This window comes from Phoenix dactylifera, chromosome 14 (genome assembly GCF_051530095.1).
Source record: "Phoenix dactylifera cultivar Ajwa chromosome 14, Ajwa_hap1_PhDact_Kaust_v1.1, whole genome shotgun sequence".
In the NCBI taxonomy this organism is placed as follows: domain Eukaryota; kingdom Viridiplantae; phylum Streptophyta; class Magnoliopsida; order Arecales; family Arecaceae; genus Phoenix; species Phoenix dactylifera.
In genome coordinates this window covers 2,783,249-2,797,617 of record NC_143203.1, presented here as the reverse complement: position 1 = coordinate 2,797,617, position 14,369 = coordinate 2,783,249, and positions in this window count along the sequence as shown.

Genomic DNA, 14,369 nt, shown 5'->3' with positions numbered 1-14,369 from the left:
AGGGACACTGAAGTGATAGTGCAGGTGCTTGTTAGAGAATAAGGGTACTGAGCGTGACCAAGACAAGAAGTCACTTGGATGTCTATCCACTCGTCAGTGACTTGCTTGATGTTGCAGTAGTATGACTGGTCCTTTGACCTGCGGTGCTTCGGCTACTCACAGTGAGGTTATTGTAGTTTGACTACACGTATACATGGTCTCTAGCCATATGGGTCCTTGTAGTGTAGATTGGCTGCAGTAAGTTCACTGTAGGAGTAGGGTATGCACTTACATGGAATCTATCGACCTTGATAGAAGAGGAGTGATCCTATGTGATTTGTTAGACTGAGTTCTAAGACCTTGGCCAGGGCAGAAATATAAAGTGGAGAAAGAGTTTTTCACTATCGAACTCAAGTCAAATAAATCTAGACATATGACAGACGACGGAGTTTGACGAGTTTTCCATGACCTCCGATCTGTAGGGATCCACGATAGAAGGACTGTATCATACGATTGTTGCACCTAGAGGTTCATCATTCTATTCTGCTGGGTGGCCACTACATACTGCTAGGTGTCACTGGTGGATGGTGAGACTCACAGGGATCATCTCGATGGTCGATAATCCCTGGTGAGTTGAGTTGGAATTGTTTTAACCCATTGAAAGGAGTTTTCAATGATATTGTGATAGAGATCATAATATATCTCACTACCAGTCAGAATAGAACCTATGGGGTCACACACATTAGAGGTATTGACCGATCCAATGGTTGAATGTGATTAGGAATCACAAATAATCAATTAGATTGATAAATGAAAACCCGCTAAGAGTTAGTGGCTAGAAGAAGGAATAATTGCAATCGGATTGTAATTTAATTTAATTAATTGGATTTAATTAATTGGACTTGATCATGAGTCCTAGTTGGAGTGGGAATCATGGAGTCCTAATTGGATTAGGATTTCAAATTAAATTAGAGTCCTACATGGAATAGGATTTCTAATGTCCTAATTGTCTTAGGGCTGAAATTTGAACAAGTCCTGATTAGATTAGGATTTTCTTAAGTCCTAATTAATTTTAAATTTAATCTAATTAATTTCATGACTCCTAATTGGATTAGGATTGAAGAGTTCAATAGATTCATGGTTCAATTAAGTCCTAATTAGATTAGAATTGGGAGGAAATTGAAATAGGTCCATACAAGTCCTATTTTGACTAGGATTGGACTCATGCACTAGACCCAAATTAAATCACCCATTAATTTGATTAAGTGGCAGATTTATATGGATAAGAGGGAGGGGAATATGCCCCTCCCTTTGATCCATGCGTGGGATAAAAAGGAGGGGCGCATGCTGAAAGTGAATCCTAGGTTCTTCGGTGTTAAGCATGCTGATTTTTTTTTTTTTTTTTTAAACCATGGCTGAACCTGATCGGGTTACCTACGTACCCCTTCATAAGGGGGATCAAGCCATACGTAGTTCTTTTTAAGTTTTAAAATGCAGCGGAAAAATCGAATCAAACAATTTAATTCATGCATGCTTACAAGATCAAATCTAGAAATCAGCACCTTAAGAACACATAGGATTATGCCGGAATCGTTTAAACAATTATGCTAAAACTTTCATGCATGATTAACTATCAGATCTGAAACTTAAGAACTCTATTCCGATTAATCTCCGAATATCCATCGAATGGATTCTGGAGATAACTCCGTGAGGAGCCCCAAAGGAGGGTAAAACCTCGGGGAATCAGACCTAGACTCTGACTCCAAAATAAAATATTGATGTGGGATTAATACCTTTTATGATGGAAGAAACTTATGGATCTGATCCTTGACTTCGCAGCCACGCACACGAATGGCCTCTATGAGAAGTACACGCGAAGCCCTAGGTAGATCGTCTTCCGCGGGAGTGCTAGCTCGCGCAGGAACGCAGCAATGGCTGAAGCTTTCTCCTTCTAAACACTCAACCTTTGATTGTTCTTCAAGGAGATGGAGGATGGACGTTAGGAAGAAGGAGAAGAAGGGATGGAGGCCCTCAGGAAATTTTTTCAGAATTTTTTGAAACCTCTAAATATGGTATATCTTGAACCCAAGGCATGGGGGTCTTTTATAGCCAAAAGATCCCCCCACGTATCACACCTAATTTAGCCAACTAATTTGGCTGATAAAATTCCCAAAAAATTCTGGTGGTTTGAAAGCTAAGAGGAGATAAACATATCCAAATTTCGTGCATTTTGGATCCCTAAAAGATAGGAATTCATGCGTCCAAAGTTCAGCCGCAGACCACCCTATTTCATGCACCATGCAATCCCTACAAATTAGGAAATTCATCTAAATCTTTCTAGAAATATTTAAGGCGCCATTTTTATAGGAATTATAGCCCCACGCCTCCTCTCTTGTCACACCAATTTTTGGTCAAAAATAAAGAGGATAGGCGTAAAAAATATTGGGAATAAATTAAGGTGTCATTCTTCTCCAAGAAGATAAGGATGGGTTCCTAAAATTTAGGGATTCTTCTCCTTATCCAATTCTGATTATTTGGACTCATAATCCTCATCAAATAAGGTCTTCTAATTGATTTGGATCAAGCCCAATCCAATTGGGTCAAGTCCCATCAATTGGGTCAAGCTCAATCTACTAGGGTTGAAACCAATCCAATTGGGTCAAACCCTGATGCAGCCCAAATTGAATCCTATTCAATTTGGCTCAACCTAAGCTTAATTACTCAATCAAATTGAGTTCATTAGCAATCTAATTGCTAATTAATCCTCAAATAATTCAATAATTATTTTAATGCAACTTTTGCTTAGGATAATTTGTCAATCGAATTGACCAAATTACCCCTGAATGATTCTTAATCATCAATCAGCCATTTGATCAACCTAGAAACTTCTATGCGTGTGACCTCATAGGTTCGAACCTAAGCCGGTAGTATAGGAACGTCTTCCTATACTAATCGATGTGACCATCTAGCAATGGTACCCGACGTCCGGATAGGCCGAATATATGCGAAGCAAATATTCTGGAACCCTGGACTATGGTTACTGTATAATTCAATCCCTTTGACTCCTAATGCCAGGATGACTTAGAGCTCACTGTCAACCCTATAATTAGTACATCCATTATGTGATTAACTTTAGATATCCCGTGACTCCTCACTGAGATTACCCTGGCCAAGGTTTTGCTAAATTAATCACAAGACATTATCTCCTGTTTGCAGGAGGGGTCAATTCCATCTCGACTCACAACTGACTACGCAAGTACTTGACTGCACCCAGTGACCTTCCGTCACTGAATTAGAAATTCAAGTAGTCCGGTACCAAAGTACAGTGAGTTGCTTGCTAGTCACAGGTTGCGATCTCAGGTCAGAGGGCCAAACTTATACCCATATCCACTCGGAACATCTCTCGACAGTAGAGCATTCCGGAATTGGTCACGTTCAGTGAAATGTACTCCTACACTTCACCTGTATGGCATACCAGTGTCTCCACACTCCTTGGTTAAGAGGACAACCAACGTATATGTCACACAACGACCTAATCTCGATAATGTTGTCGTCCTAGTAACAACATATCATTTGGTCGCGAACAAGTTTAAGGACTCAAAGATAAATCCTCCTTTATCATAACATAAGTCCTCAGGACTTCATCATATAAGAGTTCATTTGAAGATGAAATGATGAATAATGCCAAATAATACTTTATTAATTTGTCAATTCATTTACAAAATTCAATCATCAATATGCTGACGATTGACATTTAGGATACAATTCCCAACAACTCCCACTTAGCCTAAAGCCAATCGGCACAGTATCTAATACCCATCTTTGACTTGTGTTCGTTGAACTCTTTGATGCCGAGGACTTTGGTAAATGGGTCAGCCAGATTTTCTTTTGTGTCAATCTTCTGAAGATCAATATCACCTCGTTCTATAATCTCTCGAACCAGGTGATAGCGTCGCAGAATATGCTTGGTCCGCTGATGTGCTTTAGGTTCCTTTGCCTGAGCTATGGCTCCAGTGTTATCACAAAATATAGGAACTGGACCATCAATGGAAGGTGCCACTCCCAGCTCGGTGATGAACTTGCGCAACCATACGGCTTCCTTGGCTGCATCAGATGCTGCGATGTATTCTGCTTCACATGTAGAATCTGCCACTGTATGCTGCTTGGAACTCTTCCAGCAGATGGCCCCACCCTTAAGAGTGAAGATATATCCCGACACGCTCTTGCTATCATCTTGATCTGACTGAAAACTTGAATCGGTATATCCCTCAAGTTTTAAGTCAGAATCACCGTAGACAAGCCACTGATCTTTAGTATTTCTCAAATACTTAAGGATGGTTTTTATAACCTTCCAGTGGTTGCTACCTGGATCAGACTGGTATCTACTCACTACTCCTAGTGAGTATGCCACGTCTGGTCTAGTACATGTCATGGCATACATTATAGATCCCACTGCCGAAGCATATGGAATTCTATCCATACTCTCTCTTTCTTGAGAGGTTGTCGGACAATCCCTTTTAGAGAGGTTAATTCCATGGCCCATTGGAAGATAGCCTTTCTTGGAATTAATCATACTGAACCTTTTCAGTATAGTATCAATGTATGTGGATTGGGATAATCCAAGCAATCTTCTAGATCTATCTCTATAGATCTTCATCCCTAGGATGTAAGATGCTTCTCCCAAATCCTTCATGGCAAATTGAGATGATAGCCAAACCTTTATTCCTTGTAATGCAGGAATGTCATTCCCGATTAAAAGAATGTCATCCACATACAAAACAAGAAATATAATAACTGAACCATTTGCCCATTTATAAATGCAAGATTCTTCTTCATTCTTAATGAAGCCATATGATTTGATCACCTTATCAAATCGTATGTTCCAACTCCGTGAAGCTTGCTTTAATCCATAAATGGATTTTTGAAACTTGCACACCTTAGACTCATCTGCAGATATAAAACCTTCAGGTTGCATCATATACACCTCCTCTTCTAAATCTCCATTTAGAAAAGCGGTTTTAACATCCATCTGCCAGATCTCATAATCTAAGTATGCTGCTATCGCAAGCATAATCCGAATGGATTTGAGCATTGCCACAGGAGAAAACGTCTCGTCATAGTCAATACCATAACGTTGACGATATCCCTTGGCAACCAGACGGGCTTTATAGGTCTCTACTTTTCCGTCTGCGCCCCGTTTTATTTTGAAAATCCACTTACACCCTATGGGTTTAATCCCTTCGGGTGGGTCAACTAATGTCCATACATCATTGACCTTCATGGATTCCATTTCGGATTGCATGGCTCCAAGCCATGCATCAGAGTAATGCCTCTGCATAGTATCCATATAGGTGATCGGATCCTCATCGTTTTCATCAAGTTCGACAGGATCCCCGTCCTGGACCAAGAAACCGTAGTATCTGTCCGGCTGACGTGGTACTCTACCTGATCGCCTTAATGGTGCATCTAAGATGGGTTCTGGATCTGATCTAATCAAATCCGACTCAACTAGTTCAGTAGATGGTGTCGGATCTTCTACATGTTGAACTTCCCTAAGCTCAACATTAGAGCCTTTAGTTCCTTCACTAAGAAATTCTTTCTCTAAGAAAACAGCTCTATTGCTTACGAATAACTTTTGTTCTTTAGCAAAGTAGAAGTAATATCCTTTAGTTTCTTTAGGATAACCAACAAAGAAACATTTGTCAGACTTGGGTTCAAGTTTGTCTGTCTTCAAACGTTTGACGTACGCTGGACACCCCCAAACCTTAAGGTGAGAGAGCATCGGCTTACGTCCAGTCCACATTTCATGTGGTGTTTTATTTACAGACTTACTTGGAACCTTATTTAGAATGTAGCAGGCTAACTCAAGAGCATATCCCCAAAAGGATATGGGCAGATCAGCAAACCCCATCATGGATCGAACCATGTCTAACAGAGTTCGATTTCTCCTTTCTGATACACCGTTATACTGTGGTGTACCAGGAGGAGTCCATTGAGAGAGAATCCCATTTTCTCCTAGATATGTCAAAAACTCACTGGTGAGGTATTCACCTCCTCGATCTGATCGAAGAGTTTTAATACTCTTTCCAGTTTGTTTTTCTACTTCATTACGATATAATTTGAACATTTCAAATGATTCAGATTTATGTCTCATTAAATAGATATAACCATACCTTGAAAGGTCGTCTGTAAACGTAATGAAATATGAATATCCACCTCTAGCATCTGTGCTCATTGGCCCACATACATCAGAATGTACAAGGGTCAATAAATCACTGGCTCGTTCACCTTTTCCGGTAAAAGGTGATTTGGTCATTTTACCAAGAAGACATGATTCACAGGTTGTCAATGATTCACAATTATTAACATCAAGGATTCCTTCTTTACTTAACCTGTTCATCCTGTTCTTGTTAATATGTCCTAGCCTATGATGCCAAAGGTAGACATCCGTGACATTATCTATTTTAGGGCGCTTATTGGACTTGTACATTACATGAACAGGCTGTGACAAAATGTAAATGCCATTACTCAGAGTTCCATTCATTACAGCAGCACCATTCCAAATGATATTGCAATAATCCTTTTTTATTGATATTTCATAACCATTTTTGGCCAAAAGGCCTACAGAAATGACATTCAATAAAAAACTTGGACAATAGTGACAATCACTAAGGACATTTACATGAGAGCTAAATTCAAGTTTAAGAATTTCTAAAGCTAGAACTGGAACTGATCTTCCATCTCCAACATTCAGGAACCTTTCTCCTTCTTCAAACCTCTCACTGACTTGTAGCCCCTGCAACGAATTGCAAATATTAAAAGGACTACCGGTATCCAATACCCAGGTCGAATTATCACAAATAGAAAAATTGCAAGGTGTTATCATATAAGTACCTTGATTGGCAACTGATTGCCCACTTTTCTTAAGCCGGTTCGGATCGAGAGATGCAATGTAAAGAGGACAGTTCCTCTTCCAATGTCCTTGCTTCTTGCAGAAGAAGCACTCCGCCATGCTCTGATCAGCCTTTTTATTCTTTTTTTGACTAGGCTGAGCATGGTGCACTTGTTTCTTTTGGATTTTATTTTTCTTTTTCCCTTTCTTAAAGGGGCGACCCTTGGATGAACCTCCCACAAAGTTCACCGTCTTCTTAAGAAGTTGGTGATCATTCTCAAACGTCTGTAGTAACCCCAACAATTGGTGATAATTCACTACAGATTTCGTCATACGAAAATGAGTGAGAAAAGGACGGTATGATCCAGGCAATAAGTTTAGTATGGCATCCTTCCCCAATTGATCATGAAGGGAAAAACCAAGAGAGCTTAAACGCTCGATCAACTCAATCATGTATAGTACATGATCAGTTACCGAGGTCCCATCTTTCATTCGGGCGCTGAAGATGGCACAACTAGTTTTGTGCCTCTCAACGTCGTCAGGAACACCGAATGATTCATTCAACACTTGAATAATATCTTCCGGCTGCGTATTCTCAAAACGCCTACTAAACTCATCACTCATTGCTGCCAACATGATGCATCGAACAGTGATCCGGTCACTAAGCCACTTCTGATAAGTGTCTCTAGCCGATCTTGATGCATTAGCAGCGGGTTGCTCAGGTGCTGGATTCATTATCACATAAAGGATCCTTTCATGCTCTAACACTATTTTCAGTTTCCTATGCCAATTATTAAAATTTGGACCAGTCAACTTGTCATTGTCCAACAATGAGCGAAGTGACAAATTAGTGGCCATTTCTGCATTAAAAAAAAATTTTGGCTATTAGTATATGAATTGACTAAACACATTAGACTTGGACTTTAGTCTAAAGGTACTCCCACTATTTTATACAAATTGGTAGCCTCTACCTCCAATTCGAAAAATTACTCCTAATTCTTTAGTGGGCACTAGAACCCAATAGATCGCATATAGGCCCGAGTGTGGCTCGGCTAACCCATATGCACCTATTGGTAGGTTCTAAACCAGTTGCTTCACCAAGCCACTTCTAGTGATAATTTTGCCCTAGGTTCTTCGGCAGGCGTGTGGCGCCTCCACCGAATACCCTAGTCAGGTCCAACCATTAAATGATAGGGTTAAGTCTAATCAACTAATAGACGACCAAGTCCGAGTGTGGCTCGGCTCACCTGACCGTCTATTGAAGGTACACTCAACTCATCATATATTGAATGACAATTCCAATGCTTGATAAGTACCAGGCGTGTCGCGCCTCCAATAATTATCAAAGCATTGGACCCATTATCACCCAACTTAATGGGAGGCTATGACCTAGTTATCTCCATAACCAGTTCATTTTAAGGACCTAATAATTTTAGAGGATTTCTTAATTAGGATAGATAAGAAGATCCGGTTAGTCTAATTTCTCCCACTGACTTCACCAAATCAGATTAGACTCAAACCGATTAAGGAGGCACCTAAATCAGTCAAACTGATTTTCCTTATAGGCATGGGCTAACTCGAATCATTAAGTGATCCAATCAAAATATGATTGACCATGTCGGCCAGTGAGATCGGTGGAAGGGATATGCCATTAACTCGATAAAGACGAATCAGTGCGAGTAGCTCCCAATTAAAAATCACCGGTCAAAACTGCCAAACTTACCTTAGACACCGACTGGTTAATCAATTTCGATTTGATTACTCAAATGACTCGGGCTACACCTCTGAGCCTAAATCAAGTTCCATCTTGGTCTAATCAAAGATATGGACTTGATCCATCTACAACTATTGTAAATTGATCTAGAATTTTCTTGACCTAATCTAGTTACTACTTAATTAGATTTGATCAATTAATTCTATTTGTCCATGTATGATTCTAACCTTAGGTCTAACCCAATCCTAGGAACTTGATTCAAGCTAACCCATATGCCCAAAGAATTATGCAATGTCAATTAATTGAGTTACAATTCTATTTCATAACACTTAATTCTCAATTAAGTTTAGACTTATGAAAGTTTTGATCATTGCATATTTCTTTTTAATTACATATTAATTATAATCTTTTAGTTCTTAAAACATATTTTCATATCTGAGTTTTTGTAATTAATCACATGTAATCAGATTTAATTCATGTTTAAGTCATTATGTTTTATGTTCATGCATCACATATACACAACAACATGAATTAATTCAAACAATATACATCTTATGTATTTATTTTTTCACTTTTATTTTCAGATCTGATTTGTTCATTAAAATCAGAGATCATATAAATCATAAACTTTATTTAGATCTAATCTAAATAATATTATAATTTCAGATTTATTCATGTTACTAATCCTAACACAAACATGCATCATATGCATCCAAAATTTCAGATCTACTTAATCATGCATAATCAGCAATTAAATCAATCATAAAAAATACTTTAGATCTAATCTAAATATGTTAATGATTTCAGATTTAATTACAAGAATTAAAACATAAAAGTTTAAACATGAACCTGGCTCTGATACCACTGAAAGTGAATCCTAGGTTCTTCGGTGTTAAGCATGCTGATTTTTTTTTATTATTATTATTTTAAAACCATGGCTGAACCTGATCGGGTTGCCTACGTACCCCTTCATAAGGGGGATCAAGCCATACGTAGTTCTTTTTAAGTTTTAAAATGCAGCGGAAAAATCGAATCAAACAATTTAATTCATGCATGCTTACAAGATCAAATCTAGAAATCAGCACCTTAAGAACACATAGGATTATGCCGGAATCGTTTAAACAATTATGCTAAAACTTTCATGCATGATTAACTATCAGATCTGAAACTTAAGAACTCTATTCCGATTAATCTCCGAATATCCATCGAATGGATTCTGGAGATAACTCCGTGAGGAGCCCCAAAGGAGGGTAAAACCTCGGGGAATCAGACCTAGACTCTGACTCCAAAATAAAATATTGATGTGGGATTAATACCTTTTATGATGGAAGAAACTTATGGATCTGATCCTTGATTTCGCAGCCACGCACACGAATGGCCTCTATGAGAAGTACATACGAAGCCCTAGGTAGATCGTCTTCCGCGGGAGTGCTAGCTCGCGCAGGAACGCAGCAATGGCTGAAGCTTTCTCCTTCTAAACACTCAACCTTTGATTGTTCTTCAAGGAGATGGAGGATGGACGAGAGGAAGAAGGAGAAGAAGGGATGGAGGCCCTCAGGGAATTTTTTCAGAATTTTTTGAAACCTCTAAATATGGTATATCTTGAACCCAAGGCATGGGGGTCTTTTATAGCCAAAAGATCCCCCCACGTATCACACCTAATTTAGCCAACTAATTTGGCTGATAAAATTCCCAAAAAATTCTGGTGGTTTGACAACTAAGAGGAGATAAACATATCCAAATTTCGTGCATTTTGGATCCCTAAAAGATAGGAATTCATGCGTCCAAAGTTCAGCCGCAGACCACCCTATTTCATGCACCATGCAATCCCTACAAATTAGGAAATTCATCTAAATCTTTATAGAAAGATTTAAGGCACCATTTTTATAGGAATTATAGCCCCACGCCTCCTCTCTTGTCACGCCAATTTTTGGCCAAAAATAAAGAGGATAGGCATAGAAAATATTGGGAATAAATTAAGGTGTCATTCTTCTCCAAGAAGATAAGGATGGGTTCCTAAAATTTAGGGATTCTTCTCCTTATCCAATTCTGATTATTTGGACTCATAATCCTCATCAAATAAGGTCTTCTAATTGATTTGGATCAAGCCCAATCCAATTGGGTCAAGTCCCATCAATTGGGTCAAGCTCAATCTACTAGGGTTGAACCCAATCCAATTGGGTCAAACCCTGATGCAGCCCAAATTGAATCCTATTCAATTTGGCTCAACCTAAGCTTAATTACTCAATCAAATTGAGTTCATTAGCAATCTAATTGATAATTAATCCTCAAATAATTTAATAATTATTTTAATGCAACTTTTGCTTAGGATAATTTGTCAATCGAATTGACCAAATTACCTCTGAATGATTCTTAATCATCAATCAGCCATTTGATCAACCTAGAAACTTCTATGCGTGTGACCTCATAGGTTCGAACCTAAGCTGGTAGTATAGGAACGTCTTCCTATACTAATCGATGTGACCATCTAGCAATGGTACCCGACGTCCGGATAGGCCGAATATATGCGAAGCAAATATTCTGGAACCCTGGACTATGGTTACTGTATAATTCAATCCCTTTGACTCCTAATGCTAGGATGACTTAGAGATCACTGTCAACCCTATAATTAGTACATCCATTATGTGATTAACTTTAGATATCCCGTGACTCCTCACTGAGATTACCCTGGCCAAGGTTTTGCTAAATTAATCACAAGACATTATCTCCTGTTTGTAGGACGGGTCAATTCCATCTCGACTCACAACTGACTACGCAAGTACTTGACTGCACCCAGTGACCTTCCGTCACTGAATTAGAAATTCAGGTAGTCCGGTACCAAAGTACAGTGAGTTGCTTGCTAGTCACAGATTGCGATCTCAGGTCAGAGGGCCAAACTTATACCCATATCCACTCGGAACATCTCTCGACAGTAGAGCGTTCCGAAATTGGTCATGTTCAGTGAAATGTACTCCTACACTTCACCTGTATGGCATACCAATGTCTCCACACTCCTTGGTTAAGAGGACAACCAACGTATATGTCACACAACGACCTAATCTCGATAATGTTGTCGTCCTAGTAACAACATATCATTTGGTCGCGAACAAGTTTAAGGACTCAAAGATAAATCCTCCTTTATCATAACATAAGTCCTCAGGACTTCATCATATAAGAGTTCATTTGAAGATGAAATGATGAATAATGCCAAATAATACTTTATTAATTTATCAATTCATTTACAAAATTCAATCATCAATATGCTGACGATTGACATTTAGGATACAATTCCCAACACATGCCCCTCCTAGGTGGCATGAAATAGAGATAAGGATGAGCTCCTAAAAAATAGGAGCTCATCTTTATCCCTTTGCAATTAAAAAGGGAGCATGAAATTTCGGCCAAAAAGAATATTTTTCTCCTCATTCCAGCCGTGAGCACCCTCCTCCATCTTCCTCCTTTGAGCCACAATCAAGAGAAGAAAAAGAAAAACTTGGGACGCCCTCTTCCTTCTTCATCTTGGTTCCAAAAAGGAAGAAAAAGAGAAAGGCTGTGGGCCTTGTTTTCTTCTTCCTAAAACCATCCTTCTTCTTCTTCCTCTCATGCCAATCAAAGGTTGATTCAAAGGAGAGGACTTCAGCCATCCATAGCCATCTCTGCAAGGGAGCTAGCACCCCGGTGAGATCCAAAGGCTTCGATCGAGTCAGTACTTCGTGTGGATACCTGTAGAGGCCGGACGCGTGTGCGGCTTCCACTGAGCCTTGATCAAATACCACGTAAATCAGATTTGTGGAGACCATCTACCCGCACAAGGTGAAGATCTGATCTTCTTAATAATTTTAAAATGGTTTAAAATAATTTAATTCTAATCTATCTACAAACGAAAGGTTTTAAAATACGTTCATGCGATGAACGGATCCCGCATATATTTTTCCGCTGCAATCTGAAAATTATTTCGAAATTTTTATGGCATATGAGGGATGCTAACAGTGGTATCAGAGCCATGGTTATGTAGATTAAGATTAGAATTTAATTTTTAAAGGCATTTTAGATCTGAAATTTAAGGGATTAGGCTTGCTGAAATTTATGTATGCAGAATTTTCAGCTTGCTGATTTTTCTGCATACTAATTTTTAGATGCTTAGATTAATGATTCTAAAGCTTTGATAATGTGATTACAAATATTTAGAGTCAAATCTAGCATGATCAGCAAGTCATGAGATGGAATAATCAATTAAATTACAGATCTGAAAATAATTTTTTATGCATGTGATGCGTATGGTGATGATCATGGATGGACCCTTTGAATGTGCTGAAATGTTCTGCGATGTTCTGTGATTCATGTAATTTTAATTTTCAGATGCCTGCGTGCATCTTAAATTTATGTATTAGAGACCTGCGTGTCTCAATGAAAAGGGTTGTAATTTTATTTTTATTTTTATTTAATTTTTAAAGCAATCTGGGATGTAATCTGTGATGTGTGTTGCACGTCGATGGTTGATCGATATGTACATCAACAAGCTCAACATGCGTGGATCAAGATCAAGGGTTGATTGAAGATGGATCAAGGAGTTGATCACAATTGGACCTAGAGGATCAAGATCGAGTCAAGAGTTGAAGACGATCAAACCAATTGACGTGCATGTGCTTGTAAAATGACCCCATCCTGGATCCATGATCATCACCATTTAATTTTATTTTTGATAAATGCCTGGATGTTTAATGCTTATGATTATGCGGGTAGACTTATATTTGCATGAGATGTGAATACGCGATCGAGTGAGACCTAAATCGAAACCTCCCTAATCAGTCGAGGGTGAACCAATATGAGTTAGTCATATTAGATTAATTGATCTAATTGGTGTCTAGGCAAGCCTATAAGGTGGTTACTTAATTAGGACCTTACTCTCTGAGTAAGGGGAGCCTCCCACCTGCTTACCTGGCCAATTGTTCGATTACCTCTTATGAAGAACTCAAGTTGCAAACACTAAGACTTGATTATGCAATATTAAGTCCATAGGTCTTCCACCGTAGTAGAGCTGCTAAGGTCTTTTCGGTGTTGATTTGTCTCGGCTGGACACAGTGGGCAAGTTGCATCGGGGGACTGGACCTCTCTATTAGACATGAGATGTTGTGGGGTAAAGGTGGGGTTGGGCACCAATAACTGTTAGGTGAGGACCCAATGACGACTTTATTTCTGCGGTTATATGGTGGGTCTGACTTAACTAAGTAATGGGGCCAATAACTGTTAGGTGAGGTCTTCATGACTTAGAGACCAAGTACCACTGCAATTTGCTTGAGAAGCATTGTACAAGAGTTGTACACTCATCCATTTATATGTCACCAATAACTATTAGGTGAGGCGGCATGTAAATCGGTGAGACCGCAGTACCCACTAAAAATCCTAGTCGCATAGGGTTTTCGTTTCTCCATCAGGGGAGTATGAGGGATTCGAGAAAATAGTGGGAGCATATTTGTTTTAAAAGTTTCTAGAACAAATTAAGTTCAAGTACAAAGTCTAACTAGAATCTTTACTCTCTACAGATCACAATGTCAGCTTCAGACCCTTTGACCCGAATCCTTGAGACCAACAGACTGACCGGAACCAACTATAAAGACTGGCTTAGGAACCTGAAAATTATTCTGAATTGTGAGAAAATAGGGTATATGCTCGAGAATGATATCCCTAGGCTACCAGCACGTCCTACTGATGATCAGCGTGAGACGCATCAGAAGTGGACTGATGACGACATTAGGGTCAAGTGCTACATCATGGCATCCATGA